This window comes from Pinus tabuliformis, chromosome 1_1 (genome assembly GCF_031772625.1).
Source record: "Pinus tabuliformis cultivar Carrire ecotype Pingquan chromosome 1_1, CPIR1, whole genome shotgun sequence".
Classification (NCBI taxonomy): domain Eukaryota; kingdom Viridiplantae; phylum Streptophyta; class Pinopsida; order Pinales; family Pinaceae; genus Pinus; species Pinus tabuliformis.
This window is the reverse complement of record NC_142297.1, coordinates 117062167-117075850: the sequence shown is the minus strand read 5'-3', so window position 1 is coordinate 117075850 and position 13684 is coordinate 117062167.

The window sequence follows — 13684 nt, the reverse complement described above, 5'->3', positions numbered from 1 at the left end:
TATACACCATTCCCTTTCCAAACTTTGGTCCATCGGACCTAAGAAATGAATTATTTAGTTTGATTTAAGATTTTATTCCTATGCAACCAAACTTTGGTCCATCGGACCTAAGAAATGAATTATTTAGTTTGATTTAAGATTTTATTCCTATGCTCAAAAAGCTTCGAGAGAAGCCTCCCGAGCTCACTATAATTTTGACATCGTAAGAGGCTAGGAAGGTCAGTATTGCAACAAAGATTATGAAACTGAGATCTAATGCAGTTGTACGTGGGGCACTCTAAGAGGAAGTGATTTTCATCCTCAATGTTCATATTCTCACAGAGATGGCAGATCCTTTCCATCCATGGTGTTTTAGGAACGGACCAATGACCTGTTTCACTATGGAGCTCATGAGAGTTCGTTGTAATCTTGGCTATATTAATTTTCTTCCTTGAGCTAGCTGAAACAGAGAGATACTTTTGATCTTCTAGGGTGAGGTTGATGACCTCCTTATAATATCTTAATTTTCTTTTAGCTGCTAAATCTTTCTCACACCACATTTTTTGTTTGAACTTAGAAGTAACAATATTTTTAATGTTATTAATGTTTTGCAATGCAACATTCTCGTCAATCTCCCAATGGTTTAACCAAGCCTTGGTGTCTTTATACCAACCTCGTTTGAGCCTTAGGTGGTTCTGGCTGGAATTTAAAGCTAGCTTAGGAAGTCTATGGTCTCCTATGTTATTGAGTTTGTGCTTGTACAACAGAAGCCTAGTCATAGCTAGGCTCTCGATTGGGGAAAAACCCACTTCTATAAGGAGAATAGGATAGGGTGTATTGCTTTTAATTTTGAGGTTATACATTATAAAGTGCTTCTGGATTTGCTCAATCTTTCTCCAGGGTTCTCTAGAGATGCTACAACCCCAAACCTCACATCCATATAAGATAACAGGAGTGACTAAAGTTTCAAAGAGGAACTTCTTTCTCTCCCACATTACGAGGTTTGTCATCTTACAATTATTTTCAAGACCAAAATAAGCTTTCCACCCCCCATTAATCATTTTCTCAATGCTATAGTTCCAGTTGAGCTTGTAATGAATATCAATTCCTAGGTACTTATAAGAAGACACTTCCTCCAAGTTACTATTGTCATACATAAAATTAACATAAGTGTCCTTTTTGAATTTGATAATCATAACTTTTATTTTGTTGTTAACAGTGATACCCATGGTAGAGCAGAAATCCTTAAGAAGTCTAAATGGTTGATGAGATGGACACCTTATATTCTAATTTAAATACAATAAGATTAATTTATTGTATATTAATTTTAATTTTAATTTCAATTTGAAATTATAATAAAATTTAAAATAATAAAATCAATTGTTATAAAAAAAAATTAACTATATGTTAATAGTATATATTGAAGATGGCAAAACTTATCATTAGTAACTGTTAGAGTGTTATTTGCAATGCTATTGATATCAATGAACTAACTTATTATTGCTATTCAAAGAAAGCACATATATGAGGATGGTATCGTAGAATTCACTCCTACCACATGACATTTAGCCTTAGAATATTCTTTGAGTCTAAGGAAGATGAGTTCTAGCCACTCATAAATTTTTAAAGCTTTAATTTCTGATAGACAATTTCAATTTAAATAATATTTTTGATAGTCATTATTAATTTTTTTTCAATAAATTTACATGATTTTTAATAAATTTAACTTAATTTTACACCTAAAATCAAATATTATCCAATAATAATTCAACTTTTTATTAAAAAATTGTAAAATATAATTTATTCTTTATATATCAACTCTATCTTTAATTAACTTTATTTGTTAATAACATTAAAATTAATAAAATATATTATTGAATTTTGCATACTAGTTACTATTTAATTTAGGATAAATGAGCTAAATTTTCTTTAGTATGTTTTTATGGTAAATTAAAGCAGCGCTCCACCTAAAAATAACTAGGTTTAATTAAATTATGGCTCTCCCAAATGTGGCACCTTAAGAGACTATTGCAATAGAGGTTTCTCAAATCACCAAAGGAATCTGGTGGTGTCTCTAGAAGGTTTGACTAATTTAGCACGGGAATTACCGGCCGGTCATGTTTCCACGTTTCTAGGTCATAATGGTTAACCATCAACCCTACTGCGCCACGCCTATCTCTTTATCTGTGAGTCAATACGCGTGATATGGGCGGGTGGGGACTGCAACTTTATAGCTAGAAGAAAATTTAGGTATGTAACATGACAGAATGATGTAGGCGAGGTTTTCACCACCATCCTCCACTCACTAATTTTTCCACGCCCTTAAGTTGTGCTGGCCGACCATCAACTTTCAAGTCTACGGTCCCAACCCTATCTCTTTATCTGTGGTTCAATGCGCGCCATATGAGTGGAGTCTGCAACTTCAAGCCGTGAAAAAGATTTGGGTGAGCGACGTGACATAATGATAAGCCTATCTCTTCATCTGTGCGCCACATCGTGAAAAAGATTTGGGTGAACGAGTCGACAGATTGAATGAGGAAAATGTAGAGAAGGTAGGTATATGGAGTGCAAATTCACCACCATCAATTTCACCACCATCAATGCGCGCCATATGAGTGGAGTCTGCTCACAAAATTTTCTGTACAGAGCTTTCTACAGAGTTCCAAAGTACCAGACCTTAACCCCAGCCTCCTTAGACTGCCATTCGATAAGGAGTTATGAAAATCAACTGCAGACAGCGTCCTTTCGCATATGTGGTGTACATCGTGATGAAACAACTGACCATCACCATTATCAGTAGCGTGCAATTGGGTCAGCTGAACAGATGTGCGCAAATTCAATTTTGATTGTGGTTGAAGTCCAAAGAGGGAATTCAGCCCGTGAGTAGAACGGCGGAGTAACATAATGGCATTAACGCCTAAGAGAGCTACCTCCAAATTTCTGGTAAGAGTTCAGTACCATGTTCATCCCGTGAAAAAGATTTGGGTGAGCGACGTGACATAATGATAAGCCTATTCCTTCATCTTGCGCCACATGGGTGAGGCCTGAAACTTCACATCGTGAAAAAGATTTGGGTGAACGAGTCGACAGATTGAATGAGAAAAATGTAGAGAAGGTATATGGAGTGCAATTTCACCACCATTCACCGAGAAAATAAGATGCCCACAGCCTGAGAATAGACAGCACTACGGACAAGATGCCGTATCATTTATATTCCACCGGCCCGGGTTTGATATCTTCGACGGCAATGGCTAACGAGCGTGCCATGTGGCATTAAATGCTCTTTTAGCTGCATACTCCTTAAGCCGATAACACAGTTTATTTCTCAGGTCACCGCGTGATGTAGCTAAGCTGGCATTTAATGCCTGGAGTTGTCTATAATGCGACTTTTTGAGATTCCGGTGATGGAATCCGGCAGAAGAAATTGAGATGAAATCATGATTTGTTGCAGTTAAAATGGTTTTTTAACTGCATATTCGGATTCAGCACCTGAAAAACCCCTGGGACGGTTTCATTGTGCAGAAATTAGCTATCAAACTTGGATTCCAAAAAATTACTGCCGGATTTTCACCGGAAAAAATCGCCAAAAGGCTTTCAAAAAGTCGCGTTAAAGACTACTGCTTTAATGCCCTATGGCAGGATGGTTAGCCATTGCCATCTTTGACTACCCCATTTTTGAGTCAAAACAACACCATTCTAAAGAGAAAGGACGGTTTGATGTAAAATTAAAACTACATTAATGAATTCATATATTTTTTAATAATTTTAACATAAATTCTAAATAAAATCAAATACTATCTTATAATACAAATTTGGTTATTCAAAAAAATATAAAATTTTTAAATGGTTAAAAAATTCACAACAATTTTCATTTCCTAAATCCAATCTAAGTAAAATCTTACCGGCAAAAAATACATTAATAATGATCCAAATGTTTCCTTCAAATTTCCTAATTTATTCATTTATTAGATAGATGTGATGATTTTAAATAATAAAAAATTCAGTTATAAATTATTATTTTTTTTTTAAATTTGAAATTAATAAATAATAAATATAAATTCAAATATTTTTATACTATCATTAAAAATTTATTTTAAAATAATTGAACCTTATTGTGTTAATTAACCTTAATTTTATTTATTATAAAAGTAAAAATAATAAAATAATTTATTCATTCATTATATGTTATCTATATATTTTTTATTTTTAATAGTGAAAATTTTATTATTACTTATTGGTTAATAATGAGAATTTTATTAAGGACGTTATTATTGATTTATGTTATTGAATATGTATTAACTCATGATTGTAGGAATTTACAAGGTAAGTTCCTCACAGAGAACACAAGGGCACCGCTCACAAACAGATCACAGATCAATACACTAGTATTATTGACGTGGTTAAAACCCTCAAGGAGGGAAATAGTCCACGACCTCAGCCAATGCGGCCACTTCACACAATTTATTAATAAAAAAAGAAAATTTACATAAGCTTCTCTCATGAATGGTTACCCTATAAATGACCCTCCATGATCTTTAAATAGATATCGCGGACCAATCAGGTGTTAAGCCATGAATCAAGTGTCGGTAATACCGAAGAAAGAATGAACCATCAGATCACTTCATGTCTAGAACGTATCGTGACTGTCGGATTGTAAGTTACAAAAGTACATAGTAAAGAAACACACTTTACCTAACTCTACACTAGACCAAGTTATACTTAACTATTTTCCTATGTGTCGGAATGTCTTAACATCCCCCTTTAAGAACAAATTGGGATAGGATTGAAGGATGTACAAATATGACACAACAGGAGAAGGAAGGAGGCATTAGAGCCTATCCCCCCTTAGTGACAACTTCCTGAACTCCAACCATAAATCAAAGTTTAGTAAACTTCGCCTCTGTGAGAGCCTTTGTAAAGATGTCTGCAACGTTGAACAATATTGCACTTCAAGAACGTGGTCATGAATGAGCTTTCTGATGAAGTGCATGTGTAGTTCAATTTGTTTGTTGTGCTGATGTTGGACTGGATCTTTGCATAGTTGAATGGCACTTTGATTATCACACCAAAGTGTACTCGGATGCTGCTGTTGAAAGCCAAACTCTGACAGGATCTGACGAAGCCACAGGCTTCCTTACTAGCTTCTACAACACCACAATACTCTGCTTCTGCTGAATAAAGAGAAATGACACTTTGTTTCTTGCAAGCCCATGTAATAGGTCCAGAACCAAGAGTGAAGACATAACCGACAGTAGACATCTGATCATCAGGGTCACCAGCCCAATCAAAATCAGTGAAACCAACCAATAGAGGAGATGCTTTTGCACTGTAATGAATCCAAAACTGAACTGTACCTCGAACATAACGAAGTATTTTTTTAGCTGTGTTCCAATGACTTTCATGTGGGTTTTGCATAAACCGAGCAATAAGGCCAACAATAAAGGAAAGGTCAGGACAAGTATGGGTCAAATACAAAAGTTTTCCTACAAGCTGACAGTATAAGGTAGCATCAACTTCAGGGGAAGTGCAAGTGACTGAAAGTTTGGCTCCAGACTGAAAGGGAGAAGGAGCTGGCTTACAGTCTTCCATGTGAAAGTGGCATAGAAGATCACAGGCATACTTCGATTGCGAAAGGGAAATACCTTCCTTGGATTGCAAGACTTGAAGACCAAGAAAATAACGCAAGTTTCCTAAGTCTGTCATTTCAAACTTCTTTTTAAGGCTAGACTTCACATGGTTTATAAAGTTCGGATCACTACCAGTAAGGATAAGATCATCAACATAAAGAACAAGAATGATAAGAAACTTACCCACTTTCTTAGTGTAGACAGTATTGTCAAATGACACCTAGAAAAGCCATTATCTAAAAGAAAGCTATCCATTTTGGCATACCAAGCCGAGGAGCTTGCTTGAGACCAAAAAGGGATTTCTTAAGCTAACATACAAGGCTGGAGTCTGTTTTTATATAGCCAAGAGGTTGCTCCATATAGATTTATTCATGCAAGTCCCCATGCAAGAAGGTAGATTTAACATCCATCTAATGGACTTCCCATTTGAAAGAAGCAGCAAGGGAAAGAATAAGGCGGATAGAGTTCATTTTGGCAACATGAGAGAAGGTTTCAGTATAGTCAATGCCTTCAACTTGTGAAAAACCCATAGCAACAAGATGAGCTTTATTTTTGTCAACTTTTCCATCTGGTTCAAACTTGGTTTTGTAAACCCATTTGCATCTAACAAGTTTTTGTCCCTTTGGAAGAGGAACAAGGTCCCATGTATCATTTGCCAATAATGAACAATATTCTTCATTCATAGCTGCGTCCCAATCTGGATGGCCTGAAGCTTCTGCAAAGGTGTCAGGATCATAATTCGCTGAAGCTTGAGCTAGTAAGGAAGAGGCTCTATCGAACTGAGAACGTGTATGTCGATGATCTGTAGGATCACCTACAAGAGCACCTGCTACATCCTGAGTAGCACGGACCCATTTTGGAAGCTGAGGAGATGAAGGAGGATCCTAAGAAGGTGGCGGAGGATTTTCATCCTCACTGTCATCATCTGAAGAATAAATATTTTCAGAAGTAGAAGGGATAGAGGGAGGTGGCACATCTGCCGAACTAGGCTCATAGGCTGATATATTTTTAGCAAATTTTTCATCTCTTCTAATGATAACATTTTTGGATTTAGGTGAAAGAAGTCTATATCCTTTGACATCTTCAGAATATCCAACAAAAATACATTTTTCACTCTTAGGTTCTAAAGCTTTATGTTTCTCATCTGGAATATGGGCCGATGCTTCACTTCCAAAAACATGAAAGTGACTTACATCTGGTTAAATTGAGCTTTATGCCTCTTCAAGAGTGATATTCTTTAAAACCTTAGTAGGAGTGTGATTTACTATGTAGTTTGCACAGTTAATGTAGAAATTTTGACTGTAGATTAACCTGATAATGTAACATAACTAAAGCAAGATACTTTAACCTACTTCTACAATCAATTTGTGGAAGCTTAAAATATTTGAATAAGATCAAGCTGCACACATATAACTAGAAGAAGAATCAATGCACATGAAACAAAGAAGAATACTCAGAGGAAAGCCTTAGCTAAAAACCCCACTATCTGTATTATCATACAAGTTGGAAATATCTCATAATTACACCAAGCCTTAGCTCTCACAGCTAGTCAACTCTCATTATAATCCTCACAGATGCTTACAAGCAAAATACACTTCTCATAAGCCTTCTCCTCTGCCCTCCAAGCTCCTATTTCATTGTGCAATTTTTCATGGGCGATCCTCCTGTTACCAAGTGGAACACTGATCACTCACGCTGATCTCATACCCTATAAAACCACGCAATCCTCAAGGAATGAATTCCTTCTGCATGCATGAATTTTGTTTATAGGAAAACACATGCAATTGATAGTACACTGTCCATGTCTTTAATCTCAACTGGGTCTTTCTCAGAATAGACATGCATGAGTTAAGGATGAGAGAATCTTCAGTTATCTAGAGTACACTAGTTGAGTGCATGCATGCATCAATTAACTGATAACTCACAATTAGTTCCTCAAATAGTTTGGGACTAATTTAACTGGACTTAACTCAGTAAATTGAGCTAAGTAATTACAACTCAAATATAACTCAATCTTATCTCCTTAATTAAGGGATATTCTTCTTAATTTAAGGGATAATTTTTGCATGACTTCAGAAAGACTTCTAACTTGAATTTCTCCAACTAATTAACTCAAGATGAATTAATTAATTATTTTTGAAGCATCTGGTGAGACTAAATTCGAATTTTAATTTACAATTTTAATTCAAGGAAAAATTAAAATTGGAACATTCTTGTTGCCATATTTCAACACTCCCTCTCAACAAGAAATGGATTATCTACCACCCCGATCTTGTCTCTATGGAACTCGAATTTATACTTTGACAATGCCTTTGTCAAAATGTCAGCATCTTGCTCCTCTATTGAAATATACTCTAACAACATGATCCTCCTCGCTACACAGTCTCTGAGATGATGGTATCAGATATCGATGTGCTTGGACCTATCATGAAATACTGGATTCTCAGAGAGTTTGATACAACTTTGATAATCACAATAGATCACAATTGGATCCATCCTCTGATAAAACAAACCAACTAAGATTTTCCTCATCTAGATGGTCTCACATGCTGCCTGTCTTGCAGCTATGTATTCAGCCTTTGTCGAGCTGAGTGCAACCGACCTCTGTTTCCTATTGTACCAAGAAATTGCAGCTGACCCAAGGTTGAAAATCCCCCCTGATGTGCTCTTCCGATCTGATGGACTCCCTTCCCAATCTGCATCAGTAAATCCCTGTAGCTTCACTCCCTTTGTGTGTTTGTACCATAATCCATACTGAGATGTGCCTCTGAGGTATCTCAATACATGCTTTTCCGCCTTCCAAAACATCTGGGTACGTTGAACCATTGCTTGACTCAGTTGGTTCACCACATAGCACAAATTTGGTCATGTGTTCACTAAGTACATCTGTGAACCCACAAGATGCCTATACACAATAACCTCTACCTCCTGAAGTAGCATCCTCCTTCCTCCAATTACCTGCTAGAGGAGTCTACATGGGCTTGCACTTCTCCATGTGGAATCTCCTAAGTATCTCGTTGGCATACTTGCCTTGTGTAGGTTTTAACCCCGTACAGAAATTACCTGCATACAAATTCTAAAACACAGAAAATAAATAATGCGAGAGCATAACACATAAAACACATATACATAGAGATTTTCCTTTGGATCCCAAAACCAGGACTACAAGTTTGATTTTTCATTATGTTCCCTTCAATGTTACAATACATATTTATACATGCTGAAGCATCCAATACCATGGACCGAAAACCATCACGTCCAAAACAATGGACCGAAAACCATCGCGTCCAAAACCAAGTGCAAAAATCATGCAAAAAACCATAGGCAGGTCCACCCAACCTAATATAGGGTCCAAAAACAAAAGTTTCTAGGGCACTGCCCCGGACCCTATAGAGTGGGGTTACCTGCACCCCTCAAACCCTCTGTGACCCCACTACTATGCAATCGATGCAACGAATGGGGGGCTCCGCCCCCCCTCTAACCCCCCAGTTAACTACGTGGGCTAGCCGTGGAAAGAATATAACACAACCCAACGTTATCCCACTTGTTGTTTTCCTTCCACAGGGGGCCACAAGAGAGCTTAGTCATTTATCCAACCCTGCAACACCCATAGTTTCTCTACACCAAGAGAACTTTTCAAAGCTCACAGATTTTGTCAATGCATCTACAGTATTCTTCAAAGTGTTCACCTTTACCAGCAACTCCTTTTTGTCTTCTATCATATCACTCACAAAATGATACTGAACATCAATGTGCTTTTCCTTTGAATGATATGCAGGGTTCTTTGCCAAGAAAATTGCACTTTGGCTGTCACAGTCTAGCCTTATAGCTCCCTGTACTATCCCCATACTTGAACACAATCTCTGCAACCAAACTTCTTCCTTGCTTGCATGAGTGGCTGCCATGTATTCTGCCTCTGTAATTAATAGTGCCACTACAAATTGTTTCTTACTCACCCAACTAACTGCACCTCCAAATAGGTTAAACAGATACTCACTTGTAGATCTTCTCCGATCCAAATCTCCATCCCAGTCTCCATCAACAAAGCCACGAATATCCAACACTCTATCTAATCCTGGTCTTCCTTGGTAGCACAAACGATAATCACTAGTGCGACACAAATACCTAAAAACCCGCTTCACTGCTGTCCAATGCTCCTTCCTTGGTTTTGACATAAACCTACTCAATACTCCCACTGCATGTGCAATGTTTGGTCTAGTACAGACCATTACATACATCAGGCTACCAACTGTACTTCCATATGGAACACAAGACATGTCCTCTTCCTCTTCTTATGTCTTGGGACACTGTTCAACAAATAACCTCACACCTATAGGAATAGGAACCTTCACCGGTTTAATATCTTGCATATTAAACCTCTGCAGTATTGTCTCGACATATTTCCTCTGGTTTAACCAAAGATTCCTCTTTTCCTAGTCTCTTTTCCATGCCCAAAATATAGTTTGCAGCATCAAGATCTTTCATGTCGAATTTGGAGGACAATTGGGTCTTTAAATCCTAGATAATTTCTTTGTCATTTCCAACCAGCAACATATCATCCACATACAAGACCAGATACATAACACAGTCTCCAATTAATTTAAAATACATGCAGTGATATGCTTTTCTTCTGGTTAAGCCAAGTCCCCATATAAATGTATCAAATTTCTAATACCACATCCTTGGTGACTATTTTAACCCATACAGAGACTTATTTAACTTGCATACCATTTCTTTCTTACCCTTCACCGCACAACCTTCAGGTTGCTTCATGTAGATCTCCTCTTCTAGATCCTCGTGAAGAAACGTTGTCTTCACATCCATCTATTCTACCTCAAAATCAAAAGCAACAACAACAAATAAAAGTAATCTAATAGAAGCTACCTTGGCAATAGGAGAAAAAATATCACCAAAATCAATTCCTGGCACCTGGGAATAACCTTTTGCTACCAACCGAGCTTTGTATTTCTCCACCTTTCCTTCTGCATTTGTCTTCTTCTTGAACACCCATTTGCCACCAATGGGTTTCCTTCCAGCCGGCAACTCCACTAGATCCCAAGCCTCATTTTTTTGCAAAGATGCCATTTCATCAACCATAGCCTCTTTCCAAAGTTTTCCATCCTCTGAATCTACTGCTTCCTTCATAGTTATGGGATCATCATCAGTAACGGATAAAGCAAAATTTGAATAGAAAGCAGATGGAATATACCTTTTCAGCTACCTTCTTTCTCGAACTGATCTTCTCACACTCGGAGTTTGTGGCTCTTCATCTTCTGATTCCTCCTCTGCTGTAGAGTCTGATTCTTCCTCCTTAAGCTCAAACTCTATCTTCTCAGGTTCCTTTGGTTGGACTTCATGTTTAATAACATATTTCACCTCTCTAAACACCACATCTTGGCTATACACAACCTTTCTTGTTACTAGGTTCCAAATCTTATAACCCTTTAGACCATCCTTATACCCAATAAAGATGCACTTTTCAGATTTACTATCCAACTTGGTTCCTTTCTCCTTTGGAACATGTACATATGCATCACATCCAAATACCTTCAGATGTGAAAGAGATGGTTTCTTACCATTCCATGCCTCTTGTGGAGTCTTATCCTCCAACGCTGATGAAGGTGATCTATTGACTAGCTAACATGTTGTCTTCGCCGCCTCTGCCCAAAATTCCTATCCTAACCTGGCACCACTGAGCATGCTTCTTGCCCTTTCCATCAACGTCTTGTTCATTCTTTCTGCAACTCCATTTTGCTTAGGTGTGTATGGAGTAGAATTCTGTCGTGCTATACCACACTTCTTACAGAATTCTTAAAATTCCTTATTGCAAAACTCTCCACCGTTATCGGTCCTCAACACAATTATCTTCTTCTCTGTCTGGTTTTCCACCAGAGCCTTAAATTCTTTAAACCTGTCAAAGACTTTAGATTTCTTCTCAAAGAAATATATCCATGTATTCCTTGAGAATTCATCTATAAATGATACATAGTACATAGAATTACCCAGTGATGGAACCTTCACAGGTCCAAACATATCACTATGCACAAGTTCTAATATATGGTTCGCCCTCTTACCACCAGAGGGGAAACTCACCCAATTCTGCTTCCCATATACACAATTTTCACAGAAATCAAAATCCAGAGAGCTATCACTCATACCTTCTACCATACCTTTACCATGAAGTATTCGAAGGCCCTTCTCTCTAATATGTCCAAGCCTTTGATGCTACAACATGGTCTTCTCTCCAGAGACCACTAGATTTTCTACTCCACTTTCATGAACCATAGAACTGTTGCACCCATCAACAATAGTGCTACAATGCAGCTTGTACATAGTTCCAATTCGAACTCCCCACATCAATACCAGTGCCCCTCGAACCATCTTGCAAGTTATCCTTCTCGAACACTGTTTTTACACCTGCATCATCCAGCTTGCTTACAAAAATCGAATTTCTGGCTAATGCGGGAATACGCAGAACACCCGGAAGTGTTCTAACCCTTCCACCTTGCAACTTCAACTTTACTTTTCCACGACCAATGATTCTAGCCTTCTTATCATCCCCCAAGAAGACATCACCACCATCATATTTCTCATACTTGAAGAACCACTCTCTATGGGGATTGAAGTGAAAGGATGCGCCTGAGTCAATCAACCAGCGATCATGATCTACATGTGTACTTGAAGAAGCCAAGTACACATTCCCACCTTCATCTGAGATGGTTTTCATCTCTGCAGAAGGAGCATCATCATATCCCTTTCCTTTATTGAGAGCTTTAGATTTACAATCCTTTTTGTAGTGCCCTTCCTTTCCACATTTATAGCACACCACCTTTATAGGTTTTCTTGGAGATTTAGATCTCCCTCTAGATTTATATCTTCCACTTGATGACTTATTTTTGTTTCTGTTCTGGGACCGTCTTCATACAGACAAGGCATCACCATTCTGGCTCTCCATAGTTTTCCATCTCATCTCCCCCGTCAGCAAGGATGAGACTATTTCATCAAACTACAAGGTAGTTGTATTGCTACCTATTGCAATAACCAAACTATCCCATGAATCTGGTAGAGAACACAACAAACTGATGCACTTATCTTCATCTAAAGTTTTTAATATCAACAGATAATAACTGACTTACCACAATATTAAATGTGTTCAGATGCTCTGTCACCGAGTCTCCATCTTTCATCCTCAGGTTATATAGCTTTTTCCACAGGAATAGTTTATTCACCAGAGACTTAGATTGGTACAAAGTCCCTAACTTGTCCCACAAAGCCTTTTGTGTAGCTTCCCCTGATACATTCAGAAAAACTGAATCTGAGACAAATAATCGTATTGTGCTCTTTGCCTTCCGATCCAACTTCTTCCATTCTTCATCGGACACTCTCATTGGTTTAGTATCCGGATCTACTGCGATCCACTGATCTTTATCCACCAACAGATCCTCCATCTTGAGTTTCCACAACTCAAAATTCTGACAATTAAATTTCTCAATCTCTATCTTTCCACTGCTCGCCATCTTCTTTCACCACCAGAATCGATCTCGCAGATCTCACACTGAATAAGTTCTACCATAGGCCCGAGCGAAACCCCTCAGCAACAAATGCATCCCCTTGAAGCCAAAACAACTCTGATACCAAATGTAGGTTTTAACTCCATACATGAATTACCTGCATACGAATTATAAAACATAGAAAATAAATAATGCGAGAGCATAACACATAAAACACATATACAGAGATATTTTCCCCTGGATCCCAAAACCGAGACTACCAGCTTGATCTTTCATTATGTTCCTTTCAATGTTACAATACATATTTATACATGCTGAAGCATCCAATACCATGGACCGAAAACCATCACGTCCAAAACCATGGACCGAAAACCATCGCATCCAAAACCATGGACCAAAAACCATCGTGTCCAAAACCATGTGTGAAAATCATGCACAAAACCATAGGTAGGTCTGCCCAACCGAATATAAGGTCCAATTTTTTTTTTTCCAGGGAACTTGCACCCCTCAAACCCCCTATGATCCACCCGCTATGCAATCGGCACAGCGAAGGGGGGACTCTGCCCC